Below are 14965 nucleotides of genomic sequence, written 5' to 3'. Positions count from 1 at the left end.
TAACCAATATAACACAAAGCATTGGTTAGAGAGCCTGGTGAAGAAACTAGTACTAGGGGAACTGAGTGTAGAGAGCACCCAGTCCCAGTGCAGGGAGCTAAAAAAGGGAGCCTTCCCTGGAACAGGGAGAGGACTGCACAGAAGAGGCATGAACGGGCACAAAGCCAACACTGGTGACAGTGCAAAGAATACAATAAAAACCTACTGAATCAGGGCCGAGCTGCAACGCAGAGCTCAACTGCAGGTACCTGAGTACAGACCAAGGTTTCTGCAAGGATCTTATACACAGGCCAGGAGAGTCTTTGCCTTCCTCTGCCTCAATCACTACTACCCGTTTCCACTTGCATAGTTGCATCCAGTATTGTTCATTTCATGACCCTCTCAGATCACTATCCCTAGATATGGGGTGGGAAAGGAGAAGCCTAATTAATACAAATCAGAGAAAGAACTAGAAGGGACAAAGATGCCCAGGAGAAAAGAGTCTCACATGATGCCATTAATTAAATGGTGAATAACTAGACGGACAGGCCTGAATGCTTGTAAGCTAAAACATACAGAAGTTTTTTTCTAGTTCTTCCCCATTCCACAAACTTCAGCTTCTGCAAACTTCATGCAGCTCCTCCCCTGCTGACTCTGCTGCTTCTCAACTTCACAGTGAGCTGTTTAAGCTTCCTAACCCAGCGTACACAAACTGCCCGTGCGGTAAAGTAACTACCAGATTTGAGTAGTGAGTTTCAGGACCTCTCCTTTTGATGAAAGGAAGCTATAAAGGGATTTCCACTGTTAAAGTGAAAGATCTGTGCTCCCTCCCCTCCCTCCCTCCCAATTTGCTGCATGGCTTGAAGCTGGTCACCCTCCTGCTCTTTGTCTTTGCCAAAACCCTGCCTGCAAAGTGAGGACAGTGATGTACTGAGCTGTTGACCCAATTCATTAGCATTTACAAAATATTTGTTAGAGCTCCCATAAAGGAATTCCCAGGCGACTGCGATATTTTACATAGAGCAGTGGCACAGGAGGCAGAATTAATTTGTAGCGAACTGTCATCATGAGGTCAGAAAATCAGAAACATAACCCAGCAGTTTTATCTTTCAAGATGGCCTTTCTGCCATCCTCTTCTCTGGCTTAAGGTGTCCTTCCTTACATAAGCAAACATGACATACCTCAGAAAGCAAGCTTTTCTGACACTATGCTCATGCATATGTCTGACATACACAGCATAACTGCACTTCAGCTTTGCATATAGGTAGGTATACAATGGGGGAGAATCCAGCATTTGCAACAATACACTTCTGTCTGCCAGCCTCCTTTGCATACACTGTTCCCCCATAGCTTAGCAACAGGAGAATCTGTGAGACTCTGTTCCAAGGGGGAGATTTAATGCTGGAAGTGGGATGCAAGAAGAAAACTGCCCTAGGTGTGAGCTTCTGAAGCACAGGTAGCCAACAGCACACCCCAAGGAAACTAAAATCATCTAAGTCTCAGTCTTTCCTTAGGAAACCCCAATCCATTACAATGCTAAATAGACATCTCTGATGTGTGGGGTACCACTGACATCACCCAGCTCCAGAAAGAAAATTAGCTGACTGTAGGTGCTACACATCTAGCAATAAAGCACATAAGGTTTACCTCAGGGATTAAGTGCTGTGCTAGAAGGACTAGGATGGATGGACAGAAGGATCTATTTATTCTTCTGTAAGAGTCATTTCATTTACATTTCACAAGCAGCTGGGCTGGCTTCTCCTAACGCATACTGGAAACCTCTAACAAGGGAGCACTAAGAGACCTGCATGGTTTCCTGCTACAAAAATTACCTCTTCTGTGCTGCACTGGATGTATCTGCACAGGTGTTGCTGCAAGGGCTGGCTTGCAGAAATGCTTTCATGTAACATGAAACATCCTCAGCATGGATAACTGATTCTTCACAACTTTCCTCTCTGAGCTGAAAGGTATCAATCTGACTGAAAGCAACTTATTTTTCTTTGCATGCAGAAGATTATAGCAGAGGGAGCAGGTACAGAAAATGGCAACCATGCTTCTTTGGGTCTTCTCCATAGTTAACATAGAATGAAGGGCTGCTTTCTGGCTGCTCCAGACAACCACGACAGAATGTTTGGAAAAGCTAAGGAAGAGAACTTTTTCTGCTCATGAACTGCCAGCATTTCCTAGCAACATCATCTGGGTTGGTCTGTCAATGAAAAAGCAAGTAAACAAATGAAAGAGTCATCAGAAATGAAAAAAACAAAAAAAAAAAACCACACTAAAAAACAACCCAACCAACAATCACACAGATATCCTTAAATGCCATCAACCAAACCTGCCTGAAGAACTGCATCAGTTCCTCGTTTCATTAGAAATACCAGTTCACCTTGGAATTGGAACTTGCTGACAAGTGCTTGCTGTCATGACTGTATGGCCAGAGGACTGCCATAAATTTAAAGTCAATTCAGTTTAAATCAGTTGAAGTCCCATATCTCTTCTCACAAAATAACATGCTTCTGCCCCAAAAAGCAGTGCTTCAATGGGTGGTATCACGAAACATGGAACAAACATACTGGGTCTCAATGCTGCTGGGCCCAGTGGACATAATTTCTTGTGAAGAGTCAAGAACTGAGACTGGAAAAGCATTATGTGACAGAGAAAGGAGCCTGCTTCTGCTGCATGTGGAAATGAGGCAGCTAGAAAACACTGTAAAACACTCCTGTTTTCAACTTACCCCACACAGTCATTAAACAATTGTGGGGAAACAGACACCACTTTTCCAACTGAGCCTGTTTCAAGAAAGGTTAGTAGATGAGACTCAAAAATTGCCTCCCTTTTCCATGAATGATTTAAAAACAAACAAAACTTCCAACCCCCCCCAAAAAAGCCCAGTAAAATTAGCAGGAAATAGCTTATTTATTCCTGAAGATCAGCAGCTCCCCCACCTATGTAGAGTATTCTACACAACTGAGAAATAAGAAATCTAAGTCCAAGGACAGTATTAAGAATAATACACGTAACAGCTAAGGAAAAATAATTAATTCTGTATTTCATTCCCAAAACACCAGCTTCAGGTTTTACTATTTTTCTGTGATGTTTTATCTAATGTTTGAACTGTTCTTTGATAGCTATGCTGAAACACACTATTCCTTTTGCATATACCTCCATGACCTTCTTTCTCCCTCTCCCACCATGCAGATCATGAATCTGATAAGCTATAAAGCATTTCAGCAGCTTGAAGTTAAGGTTTACTGTCAGAGGACACTTATTGCTGTTACAGGTAGCATCCATTCCATTGTTCAGCTAGAAAATGGAAACTGGTCTTTTCTATTAACTTCCACTTATTTTCTTCCAACTAAAGCAGACCAGGACTCCCTCCCCCTCCTTTTTTAATAAAGGACTACACCTCAGGCATTGTTTTAAGCCCCAGTGAAGGAGCAGAGAAAAAAAAAAAAAATCTTTGCTCTTGAAATTACTTCTAGCATACAGCACTGTTGCAACTACTACATGCAGTTACTGGACTAGAAGGCACTAATTCCAGTGCCATATGGCTTCAGAATCTCATTACACTGATCTGCTTAAAGTGATTTCCTAACTGACGAGCAAAGCATTTTTGGTCATCTTCAACAGTGGGAAACAAGAGCTCTGCCACTGTTGGCACACATTTACTCCCATGTGAGCTGCCAAAAGCAGAAGTGAGTATAGCAAAGATCAGAAGACAACCTAGCCAAAGAATTTTTTTTGCCATCTCAAACCTGTATAGACATCCACGGCTAATCAATCAAGGACCATTACCATGATTATTTAAAAAAAAACGAAACAAGCCAGTGCCATCACTGCTGGATTAGAGAATCTGCCCAGGAGATCAGGAGATGAGTGGAATCTTCATAGGTCAAGCACTGGGCAGGACTTGCTGCTGCACCTTCAGTGTTTATTTTATCTAGTTCTCTTGACCTCTGCAGTCAAGTGCAGACCAACAACAACAGAAGGCATTTCTGTCCTGCTAGGAATCTACTTGGCAAGATAAACAGATTCCCAAAGTTACCAATCTGTAATTGGCACAAGGGTAAAGAGCAGCTAGATGCAGGGCCTAGGCTTGGATGCAAAATTATTCCAGCCCTGATAATGAAAATGTCTAAGGATGTAAGTGAGGCTAAGAGCCTTCCTGTGCAGTACATACCTAAAAGATAGCTCTTGTCTTAAAGAGATAGGGGAATAAAATTAAATACAAGTAAATGCAAAAGGAGCAGATGAGAGAAACACTCAGTAACCCAGAGAAAGTTGTGATCCATAAAACAGCATGTCAGGCCACCATTCTTCCACACTCCTAAACGCCATAATCACCTTACCAACATAGCACACACTGTGAGAGATGGATGCACAGGGACAGTCTTTGAGCCACTGCCTTCCAGCAGCAGTATGAATGCTGAAAAGTCTCTGGGCATCAAGAGAACATGCTTTTCTCCTCTCTGTACTCTGCCACTGACGCACTGAGTCACCTCCCATGTGATGCTAACCCTGACTCTTGCTAACACTGAGAGCATTGCACTGCTCATTTTTCTCTCCCCCTTCACCTTTTTCTCCCTGCAACCAACCACTGGAGCACTCACAGTGCAGAACAGCTGGATCCATGCAGCAAACACCACCAGGACAGCTTCTTTCCTTGAGAGGCAACTGTATACATTCTTTCATGGAAGCAATTTTTTTTTTTTTTGTTACTGCAATTCATAACTTAAAGCAGATAAAGGAGAACACCAAAAAGACACAGGGATAAAAATAGGATCTCTTAGAATCACAAGGCTTGTTCATACTCAAGTCTTCTGGACACATGCCAAATAGGAAGAAACAGCTTCTCACATTACAAAGTATAGTAAAGGCATTTCCAGTGTTTTACTGCCATCTCTCAAACACTCAACATTAGTTACTATATAGGGTGGGATATTGGGCTTTAGGGACTGTTGATTTTTTCCTGTTTGCATGTCTGTGTATTGAGGTTCACTGAGTTACTTTGAGCAGTCCACAAAGAAAAAGGAGGTCCTATCTAGAGTGTTCTAAACACCAAGGCTTCAACTGACCTCTCTCAGCTGGCAGATAGGCATCAAACACATTCACATCCCCTAAGGCAAGGCTTGCATTCTTCTAGGAATTGAGGATAAAAATGAGTCAAAGAGGAATGACTCCCTCTGGCCGGGCAACTGTGAAGTACATGTTCTTTTTTCCTAGGACAAGGCTACTGTCAGAAACCAGAGGTCTGTCCTGAAGGACCTGCCCACACAGGCAGACACCTGCAGATGAGAGGCTGCAGCACTTTCTTCTGTGTGCCCCCACAAGCACAATCACACAGAGCAGCTGGACACTGGCATACACCTACACAGAGGCAGTAGGAATTTTTCCTGCTCAGCACCTGATGCTGTACAGCTGTTCCTTACACACATCCACCGACAGCCTTGAACCCCTGAGCCATTCCCAGTTCATCCTCCCCAGTTTCGTCTCTAAGCCATCACCTGTAACGGATTAAAGGTTCTAAAAAGACACAGTCTACAGGGTGATTCCTCAAGCTACACCAAAGCAGGATAACCTGCTAGCATGTGCATCAGCGGACACCTCATTTATCTCTCCCCACCCAGAGCACTGCATTATGCACCAGGGTGCAGCAAGGCCAAGACACTGGCCTCAAAGCTGAGCGGTGCAGATGATGAGATAGGAAATTGCTCTTTAGTCTGCCAGGAATCTCCACTATAAACGTTTTCTGCTGACCAGCACAGATTAACTCAATAAAATGTACCTAATCCCACATCCGTTTATGGACCTTCGTTTCAATAGGCATAGTCCACTTCATGGAACATAGCACTGAATAAGGGTAAGTACTTCTTCAGTGATTCTCAGCTGAGTGCTTTGTCACCACAGAGATATTGTTGCTTCTATGAAATAGACATTTTTCCATTTAATTGCCAATAACAGGATACAGTTTAAGAATAATATTTTTGTTTTTTTAAAGTATGCACCTAAGAACCATTTAGAGAAGGCTTGGGAGGGAAGGAAGGGGCAGGAATAATTTCACCTATTTTTTCCCAACAAAAGCCACCAAATTTTGGTGATGAATGCGCAACACCTCCTACTGTCTCAAGAGCCCTTTGAACTGGATTATACTGAGGGCAATCTTTAAGTGCAAAGTAGTTCTGCTTAAAGAAGCAACAGCGAAATAGTTTGAAAGCAGCTAAAAGCAGTAGATTCACAACTAGGACTATTCTGTTGTCAAGAATGAAACCATGACAGAGTTAACATAAAAGGACTGTTGACATGACCTGAAAGTGGAGAAACACACATGGATCAAAAGGCATGCTATCCGTAACTACTATACGTATCCATAACTACTCCCAAATATAAGTCTGTCTACACTGGACTTCTGATTCTCTGAGGTACTAAAGACCTCTGATTGCATTGGTATCACCTGGAGTTAGAGGCGATCAGCCTTTGTTTCAAAGATCTATAGCAACATTGATGTAGATTAGCATGACCTCTCCTGGACCTGCAAACTAGAAATAGCTGCCAACAGCATCTCAGTAGCAGAGCACCCTTTCCAGTTAGCTTTGGAGCATAGCTCCAGATACTGACAGAGGTATGCTGCATATGGGCAGTGAACAAGGTTGAACACCACATTATCAGTACATATGCACCACTAAAAGAAGTAGATTTTAGCATGTGACACATCTTCTGGGATCTGCATTTATTGAAGAAGGATTTCAGCTCCCAGCACACCTGCTGCTGCACCAATGCAGGCAGCTGGCAGAGATCTCTCTTACCACGAGGACTTTCGTACCATCTGATTCCACACCCCAGCAGAGAGCAATACCACAGGCAGACTTTAAGCACCACCCTGTTCACCTAACCAATGCTTCTAGATAGCACTGAAAACCAGCTGTAGCATGAAGGAGAATTAGAGCCAGCCTCCATCCAGCATATCACTAGAATTAATTCTTAAGTAATATAAAGACATTCAGAGTAAATAGCCTCATCTGTTCCTTCTCAAATGCTGCTTCCTCCTAAGATGCTATAATATCTGATGGGTTTCTACTTTTTCTTTCACCTCTTGCAGCCCTGAAGGCTCCAAGAGCTGTAGGTTAACAACTGAGTGAACAAAACTACTACCTACGGTCACTCTGACTGAAAGAGAATCTAAGTGTTTAATGTGCTGTTAAATAAACCGTAACTGTTGCTTGCCTCCCTGGGTTCTGGAACACCCACAGAATCTCTTACATGTAATTATATCTCTTTCCTTCTTAAGTCTCTGAACTATGTGAACTGATAACATTGGACTCAGATCAGGATCCAAGCCTCTCTATACAATACACAAATTTCCAGTCAACCCACCTATCTTCCAGGTCTCACATGTAGCCTTCCAGCATCCCACTCATCTTCCCAGCTTCCTAACAATCTTCAGTTCTTCCAGACACCCTTGCAGCTTCCCACACATCACTCAAGCTTCAAATCAGCCTTTGAATTACCAGAGCTTTCCAACCCCACCTCCTGTGCACAATACAGTCTTCTATATTTCCTTCTACACCTAAAAATCTACATTCTTCTTTCAGTAGTATCTCTCTCACAGGTCCTTTGGAACAGGCCAGTGGCCGTTCACCATGCCACTATTAGTGATAACACCTGCTCCTAATTGATACCTACTTTTCAGGTGGGGAAATAATAGTTTCAGTCCCTCTTTAACGCTCTCTTTGCTGCTCCCTTGTAGCATATATTAACAAAATTCTACCCAGCATTTTTCTACATGTCTCTTGTTTTAAATATATTTGTTTTAAGAATAGCAAACAACTGTGCAAAAAAAAACCCACCCCACCCCAAAAAAAATATTTTTAACTCTGTCAGAAGCATTGTAAGAACCCACCAATCAAGTTTAAAATCTCAATACAAACAACAAAGCATAAGGAAAAATCTTCAGCTGGGAACTGAATCCCAAAGTATTCAATTTGTCTAAGATCAATTGCAATTACTGCAGTAAAGCTGGAAGATAAATGGGGACATACCAAGAAATACCCCTTTCTTGGCTGCAGCCTTGAACATGGCACAAAGAGTGTTTCTCAACTTTATCATTTGTAGATATACCCATCTTTTCAACACTGTATTTGAAAAGAGTGTCTTGCTTATTAAGGTTTTGTAGTGTTGTGTCAAGCTAATTACTACTATGTACACATTCAGAGGCAGCAGATATTGAAGGCTGAACTGAAACTGCAAGGAATGAGCTAATTAGTTGTAATGAAAACATAATACTAGTAAATGAGTCTTAAAACCAGGTTCAGCGACTGATCCCAGTATCAGCACTGGTAGTGGACATGGCAGGTATTTTAGAGCATGTGGGCTGTACTGAGGAGATACTTTGCGTTTGGCAGCAGAGTGCACTCAGGGTCCTGGGTGAACTAATCAGCCTCAACTAAATGACAGAGCACTCTCACGGGAGACTCCCACCAACATACCCTCCCCCACAGTGCTCCAGCTGCTCCATTTAAGAGAGCCCCTAGTCCCTCTTTTTCTTATACTGTGGGTAATGCTGTTGTCAGCTGCTTTCTCTGCTCTTCTTGACCTGGTTTAGACTTTGACCTGATATGTCTTTTGGATCTGTCACTACCTCTGCTCAAGTATTGTGGGACTGCTCTCGGGGGAGTGAGAATGATCATAGTAATGATAGCCTTATTTTCCCATAAAGTGTATTCCTAATCTTTGTATTTCCTGGCAGAAGTTTGAGACTGTCAATAACTTCTATAGGGTTCAACTAAGTTGTCAAAATCACAACAGAGTCTCACATTTACTGGAAGAGAAGCTGCCATAAGATTAGCTCTTTCTTGTATTTCCTAGAGATTAAAATGAAGGGATGTTCTTACTCCTAAACAGGAAAATGGCTTTTATTTAAAACTTAGACATCTTAGCTCCTAAGGAGATCAAGAATTACACACATGTAGTCAAGCCATGTCTTTTTGTAGTAAATCCTAGATTAGGTCAGAAGCTTAGATAGAGAATTTGTATATCCCAATCTTCAAAGGTTCAGCACCTATCTCACAGGCTGTGTATCTCGAGACCATGCCTTTCTCCGAATTCGTGCTGTGTGGGTAATTTGCACTTCGATGCTGTTGCGGTGTGACCAGGGAGGTGGCGTTTCTCCTGTTGGGGTTGTGTAGAGAAATGGTTACACTCTCCTGTGCCCTCTAGTGGCTCCTCTGCAAGACGCAGCGATGGGGACCACCTCAACCTCATCTGGTGGGCCTCTGTGTCAGCAGTAACGCCTGGGTACCAAATCCTGCAGTGCCGTAAGATCTCTTGGAGAAGGAGCTTGAGGGAGTGAGGCTCCTCTGCCCACTGCTGTGACACCCTGCCTTTCAGCTCATCTGAGAAAGGAAGATTAAATGGTTTGATCATATCTTTGAAACACTTTGAGAGTAGAAATCGAGCGCAAAATGATGTGCCCTCTTCCCTCAGTGGATAAGGCTACACTAGCAATAGCAGCTGCCTTCCTGAGACCAACAGGCCCACACAAACCCTTCACCAGGAAGCAGCCATGCTCTGGCATCCTGCTGGACAGTGGAGGATGCAAGGGATGACTGTGTTTCATCTCTCCTCCTTCCTGTAGCTGGACTGGAAGCCTTCCATGGTGGTGGCAATCCAGCTCTGAAGGGAAAAGTGGGACAGGCAGAGTGTGGCCTGTACACAGCTGCTATTGAAATTACTGGGGTAGAATGGGCACAGAATATGACTGACAAACTCCTCTTTGCTTCTGTCCAAACAATACTGCTCTTCAAAGTTCATTGGCTGCTAGCTTTCTTTTCCCATTCAAGATACAACTATACACAAGGCTCTGCTGTATAGCCACAGTGTAATTCAACATGATCCAAAATGACAATTGCACATTGCTGAAACTGCATTCTCCCTTAGCTGAAAACAAAGCCAGAAAGTAGGTTTTTTTATGAGCTACATATAAAGGACCAAAAAGTCTACCTCAACTGAACTGTGGCTTCAAAGTCTCTGTGAAGCCTTTTCTGACTTCAGTGTGGAAGGGAAAAAGATGCTAGAAATTGGTAACAGTGCAAATATGAGACATGTGAAATGGTGAGAGTAGCTCTGAATCTGTCTTTTAAAGAAACTAGCAATTTTGTTTTCACAAAAAAAAAGCTGATCACCACAACAAGGATTAATCAGATTTTCCCAGCATGCTTCCCTCACCAACTACTGGCATGTAATTGCTGGGAGCTTTCTGATAAGTTATGCACCTGATTACAGCTCAGGGTCATACTGAGGCCATAGCTATTTGTGTTTGAAATAACCTTTTCTCTGAATATTGCAAGATCAATAGTATGGCTCCTATGCATGTCATCAGCTTTGCCTTTTATGCTGCAAACACCAATATTGATCACTTCAGAAATTAAGCTTTTGCTTCAGAGACCTCTGAACCAAAATGTAATGGGTAAAAGTGAACTTCAGACTCAAAAGGAGGAAATATTTATAGTCATCCCTTGTTATGTGAAGGATTATTGATTGATAACAAGAGACAAACTCTCCTGGTAGTAATTCTAGCTGCAGCAATTCTATTAGAATATTAACTCCATAACAGGAAAAAATAATAATAATTTTAAAAAGCATTTGAAGTGTTAAGGTTGTTACATGTATAATTAACAGCATATCCACACTTCCCACATCCAAACAGTCTAATTTCTACTTATCATTGTTACTAGAGCTATGTGTTTGCTGCAGTTCTTTCCCCCAGTACCTGTCTGTCAGGACTTGCACATCCTTGGAATTTCACATAATCACAGAATAGTTTGGATTGGAAGAGACCATGAAAGACAGTTCCAACCCCTCTGCCACAGACAGGGATACCTTCCACTAGACCAGGTTGCTCAAAGGCCCTTCCAACCTGGCCTTGAACACTGCCAGGGATGAGGCAGGCACAGCTCCTCTGGGCAACCTGTGCCAGCACCTCACCACTCTCACAGTGAATTTTTTCCTACTGCCTAATCTAAATCTTCCCTTTTCAGTTTAAAGCCATTCCCCTTGTCCTACATGCCCATGTAAAAAGTCCCTCTCCAGCTTTGTTGTAGGCCCCCTTTAGGTACTAGAAGGCTGCTCTAAGGTCTCTCTGGAGCCTTCTCTTCTTCAGGCTGAAGAACTCCAACTCCCTCAGCCTGTCTTCATAGGAGAGGTGCTCCGGACTCACTTGAGCAGATCTGCATCCTTCTTATTCTGGGGGCTCCGCAGGTGAATGCAGTACTTCAGGGTGGGGTCTCATGAGAGCAGAGTAGAAGGGGAGAATCACCTCCCATGACCTACTGGCCACAACTCCTTTTGATGCAGCCCAGCACACTGGTTGGCTTTCTGGGCTGCAAGTGCACTCTGCTGGCCCATATTGAGCTTCTCATCAACTAGCACCCCTGAGTCCTTCTCCTTAGGGCTGCTCTCAATCCATTCTCCACCCAGCCCGTAGTTGTGCTTGGAATTGCCCCAGTCCAGGTGGAGGACCTTAACTTGGCCTTGCTGAACTTCATGAGGTTCATACTGGTCCACCTCTTTAGCCTGTCAAGGTTGGCTGCACCAACCAGTCCTGACTAAACTATAGATATTACAACTGGAGATGCCAGTAACTGTGGACTAATCCTCTACCTATGTATAATTAAAACATGGCAGCTACCTTAAAGGTCTCAGAATTTAAAGGCAACAATCACTCTCCTGAAAGACACCATCTCCAGCTTTATATTTTCTTTACATCTCCATCTCCCAGTATCTTGAAGTGGTTCTCCACTGTTATCTAGGAGTAACTCCTATAAAGTCTCTGGAGCTCAAGGCATGTATTGAAGGAGAAGATTCCTGTCAGCAGCTGTTGCCAGGCAGACCAAAACGCTGTTGCATTGTTCAGCTTGTATTTATGTCTTGGAACTGCAGATAGCTGCTCTTGTATCCAGAGTCAGCTGTAGAGAATCCACTGCCCAAGGGAAATTGGAAATCATACAGATCACAGTCATGCAGAGAAAGCAATAGCTAAATGGTTTGCAGCCCCTCATACCTTGTTGCCCTAGGCAACAGTCTGCACTGCAGAAGTAGCAGATCCAGCCTTTCTCATATGAAGTCTGTTACATATGGTGTTAATATATGGATTGATACTATGAAAACCCAAACACAGTAAACTGGGGTGCTCGTATATTAGGTGATACGGGTGGGTACGTAAACAGTCTCAGGATGAGAGCTGCTGATTTCCATCCAGGATCTGTGAGACGCAGATGGAGGTAACTGGAAGCACAGAGATTATAGCCTGCATTCACAGATGTGGGGCATCTGATTCAATATCTTCTAGCTTGGCTTCCCTTGAGCTCTTCTAGGAACTGACCCAAGATCCCCAAATGAAATCAGGGCAATTCAGACAATAGGTTATAAGCCTCAGCTCCCAGGGCAATGCCTGCACTGTCCTGCCTCTTAAACCAGTTTGCAGCAGGGGCTACAGCTGAGTACACTCAAAACATACGGAAATACCTGGCCCTGCAGAGTGCTGAATATCAGCAGGTCCCCATTTATTCACACAAAAAGAGGTCTTTGCACCTTTCCGGATCAGAGCTACTCCGTTTTACTACTGATACGGGATCATTTCCCATCACCTCTTTGCAATGTTTCAAAGGATTTTGGCTTCTGCAGCAATTTAACCTTTACTCTCATGCTTGTGTAATTCAGGTCAGGAATCAATGACTTTTAAAAACAAAAGCTGGGCTAATAACCTGAAAAGGACCTTTGAACCCCTGTTTCAGCTTCCAGAGGGTCAGCTTTGCATTCACTGTAATAATCCTGCCCTTACTGCAATGGAGCTCTCAAAGAACTTCACCTCTGTTGCATTCATGTAGCTCTGAAATCAGGGAAGCTCTGCCAAGATGAGGAAGAGCTGGATTGGCTGCCTTGAAGTGCCATACAACCCCAGGTCCTCAGATCAAGAGGGCACTAGATGGTAGTACTTTATACCAGAGCCAAACCGTGGGAGCAATTCATCTTTGAGGCAGGCAGGGAAATGATATTGAAATGAGTGGCATGGACAATCAGTGCGTTGGCTGCACCTGTTTAGTTTGACTTGCCTAAAGGATTCAGGACTCAGATTTCATGACAGCAGTGATTTCAGAACAATGCATTTTCAAGAACACTCAAAATGCACAGAAGGTGTAACGCTGGTTTTGAGCTATTGTGTGCATGTTCTGGTAAACAAAACAGACAATTATTTCATGATAGCATGGATTTTTGATCCTGGTAGCCTCTCTTTCCCTTGGCCATTTTGTCTGGGATATTGTTCTGACTAATAATGATCCATATGCCATGTTATTATCCCTTTCACATCATTCTCCAGCATTTTCCTATGTGAGCAGAAGCAGGCAGCTTTGTAGAGAACTCAGATCCCTCAAATGGCTGGAAAAGATGGAGACAGAACACAGCAGCTTTGTAAACTAAGTCCTAGGGTACACTGCAATTTGGAATTAACTCAGTTCAGTGCTTCATCCACTACTACATTGTAAGGAATATTCTAATAGAAAACAGAATAAAGGACTATTCATTAATTCCAAATTATTTGCAGGCCTCTGCTGAAAAGGCATAAGCCTTCTGTAATGCTGCACTGCAAATGACAAGGGGGCATATACAAACACAGTGTGTTTCACCCTTGAATAAATATTGTTGCTTCAGACTTATACCAGCCTGAGTTCATGTGCTGGACGTGGCTCCCTTCCAGTTCACGAGCCTATGACTCCTCAGAGGCAGTTATGTCTCTGATTCACAGATGTTATCTCTGTTGTGCTTACATGACAGTGGAGCTTGAAGATACCTTGATCTCAAACCAACTGTCCCCTACACATATGTTCCTATGCCAAAGAGGAGCCTGCTGTGCTTTTTCCTCTGCTAAACACATGAGGTTTTCTTTACAGTGTTTCTGGTCTCAGAGCAGTACGTCCCTCCTTGCCATGATTTACAGATCACTTAAGGTATTTACAAGTGATATTTTTCCATCTAGGCCTGTGAAAGTTGTCTGTTTCTTCACCCTGTCTCCCTACTGCTCCTTGGTTTCAACCCCTTCTGTGTGTACTGCACTGGTTAGTGTGAGTCACCAAAACTGAATGACTAATAATGATCCATATGCCATGTTATCCCTTTCACATCATTTTCCAGCATTTTCCTGTGTGAGTAGGAGCAGACAGCTTTGTAGAGAACTCAAGATTTCTCCCAGTCACTGACCCGCTGACCACCTGGAGAAATCCAGATGCTGAACTCTGAAGTGAGGTACAAGAGGCTCAGCCAGTGAGCAACAACATCAGCATCAACATAAAACATTTACGGTTTACCTTCTCCCTAATGCTGGAACACAAGCCCAGCACTGAAAAACAGAAGAAAATATACAAATGGGGCTAGTATCATGTACCAGACACTGTGCTGTTAAAATGACCTTAACAGTCACGAAGCCTGATGCAGAGAGGCTCATCCTAGATTGAATGCCAAGTCATTCCTCAGGAGCTAAGAAGCCTGAAACAGTGTCACAGAAAGGAGAAAGGAGTAACAGCAATGAAATTGCTTAGCTTATACTGTATACATTGAGACAGTCTTGTGCTGCAAGTAGCTTCCCAAGTGCTGAACCTGTTTGCCCCAGAGAGATGTCCTTTCAGGGGATGTCTTGGATTAAGGCCCCATATGGAAGGTGAGAAAAGGAATTAAATAAAAGATGAGGAAAGTGGAAAAAGGCCCTTGTATTTAGCGAGCCGCCCGGAATTGTGATAGACGTCAGCTCAGTTTAATTTCCAACGAGGCCATCTGATCTTCCCTCTGCCACAGAGATGGGAACAAACAGGGAGTTCTCTCTACCTCCTTTTGGCCCTATTTCCTTTTTAATCTTGGAATTTAGCAGTGCAGAATGGTCACAACTACCTACCCTGTTAGCAAGCGATGACTTCTGTCAGCACCAGCAGCTTTCATTGTG

The 14965-nt window shown here is 43.2% G+C and overlaps 1 protein-coding gene across 1 annotated transcript in view; it reads right to left on the bottom strand.

The window, feature by feature from the left end:
• The window catches only part of MCF2L2 (MCF.2 cell line derived transforming sequence-like 2), a 184171-nt gene that overhangs the window by 161927 nt on the left and 7279 nt on the right, over nt 1–14965 (bottom strand). The window lies entirely within an intron of this gene.

The sequence above is a fragment of the Pezoporus wallicus genome, unplaced genomic scaffold (genome assembly GCF_028554395.1).
Source record: "Pezoporus wallicus isolate ANWC-B61680 ecotype Strahan unplaced genomic scaffold, APGP_CSIRO_Pwel_v1 contig_6897, whole genome shotgun sequence".
NCBI lineage: Eukaryota > Metazoa > Chordata > Aves > Psittaciformes > Psittacidae > Pezoporus > Pezoporus wallicus.
The sequence above is the reverse complement of the archived record's forward strand: the minus strand, read 5'-3'. Positions and strand labels throughout refer to the sequence as shown.